This window comes from Sciurus vulgaris, assembly GCF_902686455.1.
Source record: "Sciurus vulgaris genome assembly, contig: HiC_scaffold_596_arrow_ctg1, whole genome shotgun sequence".
NCBI classification, from domain to species: Eukaryota; Metazoa; Chordata; class Mammalia; order Rodentia; family Sciuridae; genus Sciurus; species Sciurus vulgaris.
The window spans coordinates 58,642-74,872 of record NW_027632426.1 but is presented as its reverse complement, the minus strand read 5'-3'; the positions used below and the strand labels follow the sequence as shown (position 1 = coordinate 74,872).

Here is a 16,231-nt window from a genome sequence, read left to right as displayed (position 1 = left end):
CTCTGCTGACTCATATTGATCCTACTATCCCAAACCTCAATTTTTTTTTCTACTACTCCTAGCTAAAACTGTGAAACAGTCTTAATTTCTGAATTTTAAGTCAGTGGGCTCTGACAGTCCTCATTCCATTATCTTCCTGGCCTAGCCTCAGAAATAGTGTATGGTTTACAACTATCCTTGAATTGTTGAATTTAATTTGCTTTGATTCTAACCTTCAGGAAGATTCTTTTCTGCATCCCAACCTCATGATTTCATTTTTCTTTCTAAACCTATTCCCTTTCACTAGCAGTACCACCATTAACATAGATGGACAAGTCACAAAACTGTCTCATATCTGCTTACCAAGCCTATGCTCTTTATCCCTTAAAATGGAAGATTACCCAGAATAGTTTTGTTTCCTCCCTATCTCTCCTGAACTATTACAGTTGTCTTTAGGGCTCCCTTCCTATATGCCTTCTGTACCATTTGCCTTAGAATAGAAAGACAAGTAAATATGATTTTAGGATTCTCAAAGTAGAAAAGAAAATAAAAAGCTAGAAAGAATATTATTGGGTCAGGTGCTGTGGTCATTCTACAATACTTTATTACAGATTTATTTTTATGTCACTCACTTGCTTAAATTCTAGGCAAGTGCTCTGCCACTGAGCTAAATCACCAACCCTCAAACTTTCCATTCAGCAGAGCATACACTAAGTTTCTTACCTGATAGACCTAGAGTTATATTCAACTACTCTTCTACCTTTGCCATATAGTCTAGATATGTCAGACTATGTGCATGTCTCAGGTTATAATGTTCCTTTTGCTATTCTAAGATATTATAATTAGAATGCTACATGCTGACAATATTTAACTACCTCTTATTACTCCATAATACCTGAATTTGTTTTACAAATTTGTTTATTCATGCTTAAATAACTAAATGAAAAATTGCTGGGAAACACAGAATCCAAGTATCGTCTCACTAATTAATTTCAAATTGCTGAGGCAATTTAGCAAGGCCCTAAGCAACTTAGTGAGACCCTACCTAAAAACATACAAAGGGCTGAGAATGTAACTCAGTGGTAACGTGACTCTGGGTACAATCCCTAGTACCCAAAGGAGAAAAAAGAATATTATTGAGACATCTGTGGAAAACATAATGTATTTTATCAATGTTAAATTTCCCAAACGTGATAATTGTATTATTTTATATAACAGAGTGCCATTTTTCTTAGGTATACATTAATGATTTTGACTCACTTTTTAAAAAATGTTAAGTATATATGTATACTACATATTGTTTGAATCTTCTTATCTTCTAAAAGGGTAAACAGAAAAAGCAAATATGGCCATATTTGATAGGTGAATCTAGGTAAAAGATATATAAATGTTCAATGTATTTATTATTGAACTGCTTTTCTGTAGATCTCAACATTTTTAAAAATGAGAAATTAGAAAAAAATCATTTAAAGTCAGTATATAGAAATGATTTCACAATGGTTCTCCTGGCTGTATGAGAACCTCATTATTTATACTCTGCATCCTATGCATTTTTTTGTCATACCCTGTTGTCTATCTTCTCATTTATATTTTTAAGGTAAGATCCATTCTTAAGTCTTCCATTTGTTACTCATGTTTTCCTTGGGCAAATTACTTAGTTTCTCTTAGTTTCAATTTTTTAAATCTGTAAAATAGACATAAGAAAGGTATGGACCCCCAGGGCCATTTGTGAGGATTAAATGAGATAATACATATAATTCATCACTGTGATTGTTTTTAAAAACTCTTCAAAATAAAAGGTATTATTTGTATTATCATGTCTTTTCTCTCTGTATTTCATACCCAATGTATGTCTTGCTCACAACAGGTGCCTCATATTTGTTGACAGACTGCATGATGCACTGCCCTGTACTACCTTTTTGTTGTTTTGGGGCACAATATAAAAAGAACTGATACCTGACAGAATAAGAAAATCATTAATACCAATGATAATAAGTGACAGAAATACTTTAGACCAGCAGATTTTGTTATTCAGTGGTTAATAAGGTAAAAAATGAATTTCAAATTCTCTGGATTTTCTTAGTGTATGGGCACAGATAACTCTGTTAGCCTGTGTGAACAATCCTTGTTCTTGTATCTTAGACATTATCAACTCCATTCCCATCCTGAAAACATACCTGTGTTTAGACATCAGGCAAAACATTTCACAATCAAGTCTTTGATTCATACTTTTCTCCAAAAGTGTATTTGTTAATGCTTGGCCACATATCTTTGGTATAAGATGTTAAGTTGAGAAAAGTGTACCACATGAAAAGAATATACATGGCCCCCTACATGATTCAGGATTCAAGCCCCACTCCTCGTGCTGAGGAATACATAAGGCATGGAAAATATTGTTTACTTTTATCATTCTGACTCACAATCTGAAAGCACTCCCACTTTATTCAAGATTAAGTTCAATCTCACTATTGTGTCATTTTAGTTCTGTACAATCTTTTTTTTTTTAAGCTGTGAGCTCAGATTTAATTCTGTAAGTCTCTGCTCATCCCAAGTATATTTACTGTGCAAAGAGTAAAATCACAAATGAATTTACTAGGTAAGAACAGATGAATGAAAACTGCCATCACTTAGTGAGAATACAATCTGAAATATGAGCTTTAGAGGTTAAAGTTCTTTTCTTTATTTTATTGTAAACAAATGGGATACATATTGTTTCTCTGTTTGTACATGGAGTAAAGGCATACCATTTGTGTAATCAGAAATTTCCATAGGGTAATGTTGTTTGATTCATTCTGTTATTTTTTCCCTTCCCCCAACTCCTCCCTCCCTCTTTTCCCTCTATAGTCCTTCCTTCATTCTTGCTCCCCTCCATAACCCTAACTCTAAACCTAACACTAACCCCTCCCACCTCCCATTATGTGTCATCATCCATTTATCAGCGAGATCATTCATTCGTCCTTTGGTTTTTTGAGATTGGCTTATCTCACTTAGCATGATATTCTCCAATTTCATCCATTTGCCTGCAAATGCCATAATGTTGTCATTCCTCATGGCTGAGTAATATTCCATTGTATATCTATACCACAGTTTCTTTATCCATTCATCAATTGAAGGGCAGCTAGGTTGGTTCCACAATCTGGCTATTGTGAATTGAGCAGCTATGAACATTGATGTGGCTGTATCTCTGTAGTATGCTGATTTTAAGTCCTTTGGGTATAGGCCAAGGAGTGGAATAGCTGTGTCAAATCGAGGTTCCATTCCAAGTTTTCTAAGGAATCTCCACTCTACTTTCCAGAGTGGCTGCACTAATTTGCATCCCCACCAGCAGCGTATGAGTGTACCCTTTTCCCCACATCCCCACCAACATCTATTGTTGCTTGTATTCTTGATAATCATCATTCTAATTGGGGTTAGATGGAATCTTAGGGTGGTCTTGATTTGCATTTCTCTTATTACTAGAGATGTTGAACATTTTTTCAAATGTTTATTGATTGCTAATAGATCTTCTTTGGTGAAGTGTCTGTTCAATTCCTTAGCCCATTTGTCAATTGGGTTATTTGTATTCTTGATGTTGAGTTTTTTGAGTTCTTTATAGGTTCTGGAGATTAGTGCTCTACCTGAAGTATGATTGGCAAAGATTTTCTCCCACTCTGTAGGCCCTTTCTTCACAATGCTGAGAGTTTCCTTTGCTGAGAGAAAGTTTTTAGTTTGAATCTGTCTCAGTTATTGATTCCTGCTTTTATTTCTTGGGCTATGGGAGTCCTGTTGAGGAAGTCTTGTCCTAAGCCGACATGTTGAAAATCTGGACCTACTTTTTCTTCTATAATCTGTAGTATCTCTGATCTGATTCTCAGGTCCTTAATCCATTTTGAGTTGAGTTTCATGCACAGTGAGAGATATGGATTTAGTTTCATTCTGTTGCATATGGATTTTCAATTCTCCCAGCACCATTTGTTGAAGAGGCTATCTTTTCTTCATTGCATATTTTTGGCACCTTTGTCTAGTATGAGAAAATTGTATTTATTTGGGTTTGTGGCTGTGTCTTCTATTCTGTAACATTGATCTACCTATCTATTTTGGTACCAATACCATGATGTTTTTGTTACTATTGCTTTGTAGTATAATTGAGGTTCTGGTATTGTGATACTCCCAGCTACATTTTTCCTGCTAAGGATTGCTTTAGCTATTCTGGGTTTATTATTCTTCTATATGAATTTAATGACTGCTTGCTCTATTTCTATAAGGTATGTCATTGGGATTTTAATTGAAATAGCATTGAATCTCTATAGCACTTTTGTTAGTATGGCCATTTTGACAATATTAATTCTTCCTATCCAAGAACATGGGATACCTTTCCATCTTCTAAGGTGTTCTGTAATTTCTTTCTTTAGTGTTCTGTAGTTCTCATTGTAGAGGTCTTTCACCTCTTTTGTGAGAATGATTCCTAAGTATTTTATTTTTTTCGAAGCTATTGTGAATGAAGTAGTTTTCCTAATTTTTCTTTCCAGAGATTCATCATTTATGTATAAAAATGCATCAGATTTATGAGCATTGATCTTATATCCTGCTACTTTACTGAATTCACTTATGAGTTTTAAAAGTTTTGTGGTGGAATTTCCTGGTTCCTCTAAGTATATTATCATATCATCAGCAAATAGTGACGGTTTGAGTTCTTCTTTTCCTATTCATATCCCTTTAATTACTTTGGTCTGTCTAATTGCTCTGGCTAGAGTTTCAAGGACGATATTGAATAGAAGTGGTGAAAGGGGGCATCCCTGCCTTGTTCCAGTTTTTAGGGGGAATGCTTTGAGTTTTTCACCATTTAGAATAATGTTGGCCATGGGCTTAGCATAGATGGCCTTTACAATGTTAAGGAATGTTCCCACTATCCCTATTTTTTCTAGTGTTTTGAGCATGAAGGAATGCTGTATTTTATCAAATACTTTTTCTGCATCGATTGAAATAATCATGTGATTCTTGACTTTAAGTCTATTGATATGGTGAATTACATTTATTGATTTCTGGATTTTGAACCAACCTTGCATCCCTGGGATGAAACCCACTTGATAATGGTGCACTATCTTTTTAATATGTTTTTGTATGCAATTTGCTAAAATTTTGTTGAGAATTTTTGCGTCAATGTTCATTAAGGATATTGGTTTGAAATTTTCTTTCCTCTATGTGTCTTTGTCTGGTTTAGGTATCAGGGTAATATTGGCTTCATAGAATGAGTTTGGGAGGGTTTCCTCCTCTTCTATTTCATGGAATACTTTTAAAAGTATTGGAATGAGCTCTTCTTTAAAGGTTTTGTAGAACTCGGCTGAGAACACTTCTGGTCCTGGACTTTTCTTTGTTGGTAGGCTTTTGATGACTTCTTCTATTTCATTACTTGAAATTGGTCTATTTAAATTGTGTATGTCCTCCTAGTCCAGTTTAGGCGATTCATATGCCTCTAGACAGTTGTTGATGTCTTTGAAATTTTCTATTTTTTTTGGAGTATAGATTTTCAAAATAGCTTCTAATTATGTTTTGTATTTCAATCGTATCTCTTGTGATATTTCCTTGTTCATTCTGAATTTTAGTGGTTTGTATGATCTTTTTTTTTTAATTTCCTGCCATTTTCCTTCCCAAATACTGTCCAAGAATATATCTCACTGTGATTCACCATTATGTTTCTGTTTAAATTTAATGTGCTTGAAAAGTTCTCCTCTTTTAAATTCTCCCCAGCCAATTCATTTTTAAGATTCAGATCAAGTTGCCTTCCTCTATGAGAACATCACTGACCTTTCAGGCTGACAATTCTCTCTCCATCCTCTGAACTTCACTAGCACTTACCACCTATAGGACTCATTGAAAATCATGGAATAGGCTGGGCTCAGTGGTGCATGCCTATAATCCCAGTGATTCTAGAGGCTGAGGCTGGAGGATCATGAGTTAAAAGCCAGCCTCAGCAATTTAGTAAGGCCCTAATCAACTCAATGAGACCCTGTCTCTAATTAAAATATTAAAAGGGCTGGGGAAGTGGCTCAGTGGGTAAGTGCTGATATCCATATGTTTTTGAAGAGATTAGATTGCTTCTTTTTTTTTTTTTTTCCATTTGAGTGGCAAAAAGGAAACTCACCCCTCATCCTCTTAAGTAACAGTTTTTAATTACCAAAATGCACCTTCCTTTATATGAGAACATGGCATTTCTTCTGGCCTATGGACAATTCACCCTCTCCATATTGCATTTACACAAACTCTTCCAGCAAATACCTGGTCTTGATCAAATCCAGGGAGAGGCTAACTAGAATTCTTTAAAAATTTTTTTTGTAGTTGTGGATGGACAGTATGCCTTTGATTTATTTGTTTATTTTTCTGTGGTACTAAGGATGGAATCCAGTGCCTCACCCATGGCAGGCCAACACTTTGCCACTGTGCTACAGCCCCAGCCCTAACTGGGATTCTGTTTGTAGCCTGAAGCAGTGAACTCATTCCTTAGTATAGAGCCAACTGAATAGTGGAATTCTAGTCAGCAATCACGTCCCTCCATTAGCATCAGTCATGATGCCAGTTGAGGCAATGAAACCATGCCCCATATTTGCCACTGGTACTGATGGGCAATGTGCAGCCATCCATACTCTGTTGGGTCTACCTTCTTGATAAGACTGAAGATAGAATAAAGCAAAGTAAATTATTGACTCAAACCTGCTTTGCTGTGTAGCTAATCTGTACAGCAAGATCTCCTCCAGAATTCCCAACAATTTTAAAGACTCTTTTTCCAGCCAATGTCTCTGGGTTTTTATAGTCTCAACTATGGAAGTACTGTCCTTTGAACTTCTCAATCCCTGCAAGAGAATCTAAAATAATTTTGGATGATAGTTTATATGATGGATAACATTTGTAAAATCATTCTTTTGTAGAATTTAAAGTTGAAGCACATATTCTCCATATGATCTCCCTTTATTCAGCTATTCTTGTTATTCTCAATATATTTGCTTATTTTTCTTCCATAGCCCCAGAAGAGTAAATTGTGATTCCTTTATCGTATGTAGTTTGTATTTTGTATTTGCAGACTCACACATCCAAATGCCTCAGAAAACTGACGTTTTCCTTTGTCTTTTCATTCCCTTAGATAAATACTCCCATTTCCATTTAGAGTTTCTGTATACTCTAGGATATACATAAAGTGCATTTTTTAGAAAAAGAAAGTTCAGTTCCCAAACCGAAACTAAATTTATTCAAGTTTTCATTTAACCCTTAGAAACTCAATATTTGTTTGTTTCCTCAATCACTGAAAAAATCCCACATCTGAACCAATGCTGTGTAAGAGTTCAACAGTCTTCCTTTTTGATCCTTACAAAGACCAAAGTCATTGTGAAACTAAATACAATCATGTTGTACTTGTCAGAAATACATATGTTCTCAAAATTTTGCTGTAAGTTGGTTTCATTATTGTGAAAACATCACAGAAGTACTTACATAAGCAAAGATTGTTTAGGCCAGTCACTCCATGTGGCCTCCTGATGCAATCAAGACCCACAAAAAACATGAGACATGTGAGGCTAGTTGGTGTAACATGGCAGTCTGCTTTACAGTAAATGTTTCTATAAGTAGAATCAGTATACTCTACACTAAATGTAGTAAATACATAAACCAGTAACATGGCTGTTTATTATTGTTATGTACCACATATATAATTGTGTGAGCTATAATTTTATACAAGTGACAGTGCAGATGGGTTTGTACATCAACATCACCATGATATTATAATGGCTATGATACTGCCCAACCAGTAGTAATTTTTCAGTCCACATTATAATCTTATGGGATCACCACTCTGTATGTACTCCAGCCTTGACTGAAATGGCATTATGTGGTGGCATGATTGTTCACAGACCTCTAAACTCTAAAATTACCATTGCCCAAATGGCAATAAAACAAATTATCCCATTTTCAAGGGAACATGCAGAATTAGGGTAAGCCTTATTTCACCCCAAAGTAAAAATCACTCAGACCACAACCTTCTATTCCTCAGTGTCAAAGGCATGGCTTGAGTGTCACCCTCCTTTCTGGTAGGTCACTCACCTGGAAAGCTTTCCAGGGGTAAGTGAGCATTAGTGTAATGGCCAGTGCAAAGCATGACTCCATCAAGGACTTTAACCTCCTCTTTCCCTTCACACTCAGTGACCACCTACCATTGGCCTGAGGTACAGAAATCAGGCCTCTTCTTCACACTGTGCACAGTGGTCTGAAAGAAAAGTAACATACACAGGGGACTGTAACTATAGTCAGTACAATGTATATCTTCCCAGACATGACTTTTCCTGAAAAATGTTACACAAAAGGTCAATACTGCTAGTACCATCACATCATGAGGGTCCTTGCAAGAATATTTGATTTTCATACTCCATAAAGAACAGTTTTATTTGAGGTTGTGGTCTGAATGAGAAGATTTTTATATGGCAGATAAAGTAAAATGGAGTTGACAGAATAATGTACTCTCCTGTGCCTCTAGAAAAGTAGGATTTGTGAAGATTTTTAGTCTCTGCCTTAAGGCATTATAGCATCTGAATAAATCCTGAATTTCTTCTGTACTTCTGTGACATTCTGTGTACTAAACACCTAATCCTCCACTAACCTCAGACATCCCCAAACTCTCTGATGTCTTCTGATGCCCAAATCCTTTTCTCTTTTACTAACCTCAAACATGTGACTATGAGGCTCCCATTCATGTTAGAGTGGGAAAATATTTCAGTGGCTCTTATTTTTTTAAAAGGAATCTCTCTTTGCCTTTTACATATGCCCACTGTACAAGTAATTATAGAGAAAGAGGCTGTGATATAGGGAAATAGTGGTATAATTTTTAGTTTTTCAAAAAAAGCAATAAATACAGGTTACTCTGCTAGCCTAAGGAAACATCAAGAATGCATTCCAATGAGCTTCTAGGACCTTTGCTTTAATGTCTTGGTTGAATAATAGAGACACTAAGCCTTAACCATCCTATACTATTTATAGTTTCTGTCATGTGTTTTTACACAAGCTGGTGCTTATACTTGGATTATGCTTTTATTCCTTCTTAATTTAGTAGACTCCTTTCTACTCAAAACTCAGTTTGGACATTATCTTCTCTAAAAATCTTTTCTGGAACTTGATTCCTCTTTCCTGGTGGGTTAAACATCCCTGTTATGAGCTGCAATGTATAGATCTCTATAGCACTTATCAGTTGGTTTATTACTTGTATGTATAATAATGATTTTCTTCATTTTTTTCTGTCTTTAAACACAGTTACTTAGTTAAGTTACTTATTTTTTTGTCTTTGCATCATCACTGCTTAGTACAGTAACAAACTTGTTCAAGAACTGTCACTTAAATAGGTCAGAGGTGCACCACTGTGCTGTAAATGACTGGATTTGGAAATTGTCACCAGATATTACCATTTTATTATTGTTGCTAAACAGAAAAATGTGGAAGGTTTGGGCTTTAAGTCAGGTTATATATCTGTTTATGGTCATGATTATAAATTATGGGAAAATCATAGCAGATTTTAGAGAAGGAAGGAACCAAATTCATACAGTACAATCATCTTATTTTACATAAAAAGAAAATTATGATAAATTCAAGTTGAGAAACTAACTCATCTCAGGTCACATGTTAATTAGTGGTAAGAACAAGGACAAGAATTCAGGGTTTTTTTTCCTAATCCAGTGTTCTACTCTGTGCACCAGATTTAACTTATTTGCTTCCTCAATAACTTGTCTGTCACTATGTACTTCACCAGGTTGTTTTGGTGATCACATAAATAATATATTGAAAAGTGCCTAAGAAAATATAAAAGAATAAAGCAATAGTAGAAAAGTTGTGGAACCAGAAAGATTTAAAATTCCCATACATATTCATTCCCCTCATCTCCTTTATTATAAGCAGATTGTGAAATGAAGACAATGAAAATATTGGTGGCAGGAGTCTTTCTGTATCTGCAGCCAAAATATATGACAGACTTTCCCAGGGGTATTTTAGAGAGAGAACAAAGAATGTAGTCTTTGTACTTGGGCATATCAACCTAATATTTACACATAATCACTGGTAAATGAAGCCACATTATTCATTTACTTGATGAAGCACTTCAAACACAAAGACACCCACAAAACTGCCTACCTTGAACTGGATATACTTTAAAAGGTTGAATTCTTTGGCATAAATCCTGAAATACTCAAGGACCTGGGAATTGTGCATGAAGTTAAGATAATGATCTGGGATGGTGTATTCGCTGAAGCACATCATCTCCTTAGAAGTATTGATGATCACTGACTTGTAAATACTGACTCTCCCTTCTTCAAGATTTTCCTGCCATAAATTAGAAGTATTCATGGCAACTTGGGAACTAATTTCATGATTTACAAATAGCCAGTGAACAGTTGAAAAATTTCCTGAAATAAGTGCCAATTCAAACAAATACACACATAAAACACCTCCATACATCTCCCAGTACTTGTGCATCTGTGTAGTTCCTTCCTCTTTAAACTCAGTATCTTTATGACTTGCTTTTGACCAACAGTATACAGTTGAAATGGCACTGAATGACATTCAATACTAAGTAATAAGTAGTCTTGCAGCTTCCACCTGGGTGTCTTAGAAGGCTCATTTTGGTGGAACCCAGCAGTCATGTAAGAAGTTAGCTTTTGTAGCTGTGACCCAAATAACTGACAATGAGAAAGAATTCTTTTGGCTCATGCATTCAGAGGATTCAGCTCCACTTCTTTTGGCTTCAGGCAAGGTAGAAAATCCTGGTGGAAGGGTATGGCAGAGGAAAGCTTCTAAGCTCATGGTAGCCAGAAAGCAGGGGTTGGGGGAAGAGGCCCAGGACAAGGTAGAGTCCCCAAGGGTAACACCCCTGAACCCGTGATCTTCTTTTCAACCATGTCCCACCTGCCTACAGTTTCTACCACTGCCTAGTAATCCATTCAGCTGTCAATGAATTAATTCATTGATGATGTCAGAACCCTAATGAATGAATCACTTTCCAAAAGACCCACCTCTTGACAATGCTGCATTGGATACCAAGACTTAAACACCTGGGCTTTTGGGGGATATTCTAAATCTTTACTATAAAAACTCCAACTACATTGAGATCACAATACTGTTAGGAAGCCCAACCAAGGCACATGGAATAAAATATCTAGGATAGAGAAATATTCAAATAGCCCCCAGAAATTCTAGCTATCCCACCTAAAGTTCTAAACATGTGAACAAAGTAGTCACATTAAATCCATTCTTAGCACTCATTGGATGGCAATCCAAGAAATTCCAAATGAGAACTTCCCAGCTGAATGAATAAGTCTCAAGAACTTTCATATATATTGAGACATTGCTCTCAAGAAAATGTACTAAATCTATTTCCAGTATAAGTTGTTATTTACCCCATTGTTACTTTTGCTGGGTAACAGTCATTTAAGTGAGTAAAAATGGATTAGATAAAAACATATGAGGGAGAGTATAAGTTAGTACAATATTTTCTGAATAATTTTGCAATGTATATAAAAATCCTTGAAATTTACATAGCCTTATAAAGAAATATTCAGACTTACAAACAGAGATTATTGTTAAAAGATGTTACTGTCAGCATTATTCATAAAATAAAAAGAAAACAAGTTAAATGCTTAAGAAAAAATAACTGAAATTTGAGAACCACTGTTCTAGATCCTTGCTTCCCAAAGTATGGTCTGTGGACCAGCACAAAGGGGATCACTAGGGACATTGTTAACAATGCAGAATTTTAGGCCCCTTCCTAGACTTACTTAATCAGAACTAACATAACAAAATATTCAAATGAGTCAGATGCACATGAAAACTGAGAAGCACTGGTTCAGATGACATGAATCCCTAGTTCAGTGTCTTCCTTCCTACAACAAACTTTTTGCTTCCTCAAAAATTTCCAATTAATTACTTCATGGGGTTAAGGTGGTAATCCAATAAAGTAATGCAATATGAATCCAGCCTATTATACTGTCACTGAAATGTCACAAACCACAGGTTATCAAACCTATTAAATTTAAATTATTTTTTTATTATAGAAAATCATCTTAACCAATTTGGACCCTCTCCTTCCTTTGTATTACAGAAATGAATAAATATTAGGAGAGTAGGTATTACAAAACATTAAATATCCACAAAACAGAGTGTTGGATTTGTCCACATTCAGGTTTATTTTCCTCCCAATTCTTATTAAAGAATTATTTAGTCTAGAAATCCGAAATTGACCATACTCATTTGTCTGTTCCATAATTATTTCTTTTTGACTACTAATAAGGTTTTAGGAGTCTCCTTTCAAGTCTTTTCTTATTTATTTTATCTATTTCAACCAAAGTATACATTTAAGTTGTGGTTATGACTATATCTCTGTCATAATTAACATTTTTGCTGTTCATGTTTCCTGTATTACCTAGAAGAGTGCATAATTGGGACTCCAGATCAATACCACCAGAATCTCATGAATGAGCTGACATCATTTTTTGTTAATGTTCTCCCAGTGATTAATTCTTATATATGGAGCAAAAGTGGACAACTATATCCTTTTAAGTGTTTTTCAATTCATTTATTCTCTTATTCTCTTTTTTGCCAGTTTTTTGAGAAAGAAGAAGTTATGAAATTCATGGTTATTTAAAAATCATTTTATTAAAGTGTGTATATTATTTAATTTTCTGATTAAACAGTAACATTTTATATTATATTATGCCCACATGACAACTATTTGTCTATCTGCTATACTTTAAAACTTTACTATGTGAAATTGTTAACTGATCATCAGCATAAATATCACTTAGGGCTTGTCAGAAATGGAAAATTTTGGTATACTCCAAATTAGTTTATGAGAATCTCCAGTAATTCATGTGTACATTAAAGTTTGAAAAGCGCAGTTTAGCTTGCTTTAATGATTTTTAGATCTGCAGTTTGACTCAAAAATATTCAGATTATTTTATAACATTGAGTACTTATTAAATCCTTAGCATTTTGAAAGAAATTTATTAACTTTTCAAGTAATTTCATTCATAAGGTAACATCAAAGTAAACTGATGTATATATATATATATCTATATATCATATCACAGCCTACTTTCTACCATCTATCTTACTTAACGTTAATGAAGAGATCAAGAATTGATTGGAATTAATGTCTTGAACTCTCCTATAATTATTATTGGAAAGTTTTCAGCTGTACAAGGAGACAATACCAGTTTGGTAGGTGGAACATGATCAGAAAATAAAAATGGTGGTGTCTGAGAAAACACTTGTTTGGCAGATAGAAAAATAAAAGAGGAATCATGATAGGAAAGTACAAGTGGTACTACCAGAGAAGAAAATAAAAATATACTGAATCTCAGGAAACTGTCACAAAAAAGAAGAAAATAGAAACCCTGAATTCCCAGTGTTCTTATTGGACACCTACCAGTGGAGGTGGAATTTCAAAGTGCTTAGATCAATTTTACATATGAAAACTCTAACCAACTATAAAAAAGTTTTGGGGGATGGAAGGACAACTAGACTACCAATAATGATCATGGGACTGATAGAGAAGTACAACTCAGGAAAAAGTTCTCAAGGTAACCACCAGCAACATGCAAAATATGTTTCAGTCCATTAAATGCTGTTTATAATATCTTAGTCTCCACAGTTATGTAACTCAAAAATGTGAAAAGGAGGGTCCATAGCTCCATAAACATTCTTAGCAGCCACTCAAGATAGATTCCTTCTCAGAAATTCACTTATTAAACATAAATATATTGGGTAGAAAATGTATGCCAGGCATCATTCTTGGTTTTAGAATATAATAGTGAACCACATAGGTATGTCTGTGTTAAGAAAAGTCAGAGAAGTCAGAGCATTATGATGAAAGTTTTTTTTTTTTATAAAAGCAGTTCATAAGGTGTTGAAATTTTGCCCAGAGGATTATAAATAAGAAATCCCCATGCTGTATATTCAGCAGATTTTAACTTCAAATCCCCTTAGAGCTTAAAAACCACAAAACTGATAATGAGGCAGAATAATGACTACCCTTCCAACATCATCCTTGCCTCGATTGATTTCACCACTGTTCAGTAATTGCCAAACCTCGCTAGGATGCTTAAGGAGACTCAAAATGTGGGGGTCTCACTCTAGGCATGAATAATAACTGACATGTAACCATATGCAGAGCTGTCACTTTTATAAGTGATTGATGTAATTATTCATTCACTTTCTCCCTATGATCACTGTACAAAGGGGGTATTACTATTATCCCTTCCTAAAGATTCAAAAAAAAAAAAACAGGGGTCAGAGAGGTTTAATGATTTCCCAAGGCCATACTTCTTATAAATGACAGTCTTTGAATCTAAAGCAGTGCTCTTAACCTCTACACTAAGGTGTTACTGAATTTCAAGAGTAGAATTCTCTGTTACTAAAAACAAATTAACAGGGTTTTCAGTCCACATCTGATTATGATAAAGGTATAGGGATTTGCTAAGGGGATCTATTTTAGATCTGAATAAGACTATAGTCAGAATTAGTTCCCAAAATGAGCCAAGATACAACACATTTGTTCAACTAAGAAATGTCATAAGGCCCTTTTAAGTAGCTGGCCAAAACTGTGTTAGTTTTTATGATGTGAAATATACCTGTGACACCTCAATTCCATTCACTTGTCCAGAAAATGAGTTTAAAAGTAAACCAAGTTAGAGATCAATGAAGGTGACTGATACTTTTTGGCACTTAATAAGCATACCATTTGAATAGATGATATTGTCAACAGTTACTAACAAGTTGTAGGGTTGGATGTGCATATTAAAACAATTTAACTTTAAAACTGAGTATGTGTAAGGACAAAAAAAAAAAAAAAACATTTGAGGGTGCCCTTTACCCTCTTCTGGAAGACAAAGGACTTTGAACTTCTCAAAGCAAGAAGTTTACAACAAGCTATACTATCAAATTTTATACCTTATTAAAGAACAAGAAATGTCAGAAAAATACCTGGATTTTTTTAAGTGGAAAAAGTAATGTTGACGATTGGAGGGGGATATTCCTGGAAGGAGATGTTAGCAGGTCATTATAGCTCATTTACCTTTAAGACATATCAGAAGCAACCACTCTACATTTTCTAATCCCTTTGTGCTTTCTAATATATGTTGTTCTGTTACTCATCCTCCCTGCTTCACCAGATTGTCTCCCTCTTCTGAAAAACAGAAAAATTAATGAAATAAAAATGTTGTCTGTGGTTTTCATAGACAGTAGAAGAGGAAAAAAAAAAGGGACAGGCAGAATTTTATCAGGTTTAGTCACTATCAAACTCTCATATTACCTAACATGAGATAAAATGTTGCATGCACCCATCTGCAGGGAGGACTTCAAGTATTAATGGACAAGGAGATTTACCTGATACCTACAAAGCCCTAAAATGTCATCAGTCCTTTCAAAGCAAACAGATTCCAAGTCTTCATCCAAGCACCACTTGACAGAAGAGAGTCCACAGGATTCACTCCCAATCACAGCAATTCTTTTCTTGGTCATGGTCTCCACAGGTCTTCACCTGGCTATAGCAATGTCACTTGTCCTAAAGAAAGAATTACAAGAGACAGAAAGCACAAATCTGTTGGGACTAATGACATGTTAACTAACTCAGGCTGACTTCTTACTCCCTGGCGAGTGAGCAAGATCAAGGCCTCAAAGGCAGTTTCAATAGTTAATGATGATAAATCAGACCACCATCAGGGATTGGTTAACAACAGTTCTGTGAACGTGATCAGCTCGTGCTTGCCATATAGTCCTATGGGACTCTTGCCTGCGTGAACACCCCATGCCTTGCTGACCTTTAAACTGATTGGTTCCCACCTAGCCCCCACCCTACATAAAAGGTGTGTGACTTCCTCAGTAAATGAGTTTCTGCTGTGACTGGTCTCCCTGACTCATCTGATTGTCCTCTGCCCGAAGGGCTGGGAGCGGGTGGTCAGTGGGCCCTACCTATTCTGATCTGACTTTGTTGGGGAGTATCCCTTTCCCTTGTCACTGGTCGAGAAGAGCAAGGGGGCTTAAGACTCTGAAACAAATCTGTCAACAGTTTTTAAGAAAGACAGTTGCCATGACACTCAAATAAATGCTGTAACAAGAGGTGACTTTGGGAAAGCCAGATTTGGTTGTCGTCTTCAGAAGGAATCTTCTGCACAGGATAGGGCAACCCTGTTGCCTGCAGGACCCAGAGCTGAGAAGCTCCATAGTGTTATTGTACTGTTTCCAGAAGCATCTG

At 35.4% G+C, this 16,231-nt stretch overlaps 1 pseudogene across 1 annotated transcript; it reads right to left on the bottom strand.

Moving 5' to 3' along the window:
• Positions 1 to 6,562: 6,562 nt before the first annotated feature.
• On the bottom strand, positions 6,563 to 15,498 carry LOC306652788 (flavin-containing monooxygenase 5-like; annotated as a pseudogene). The gene is made up of 4 exons: positions 15,364 to 15,498; positions 10,117 to 10,305; positions 8,047 to 8,209; positions 6,563 to 6,806 (listed from the first exon to the last, which is right to left on the bottom strand). The product of its transcript is annotated as a flavin-containing monooxygenase 5-like (transcript).
• Positions 15,499 to 16,231: the final 733 nt, after the last annotated feature.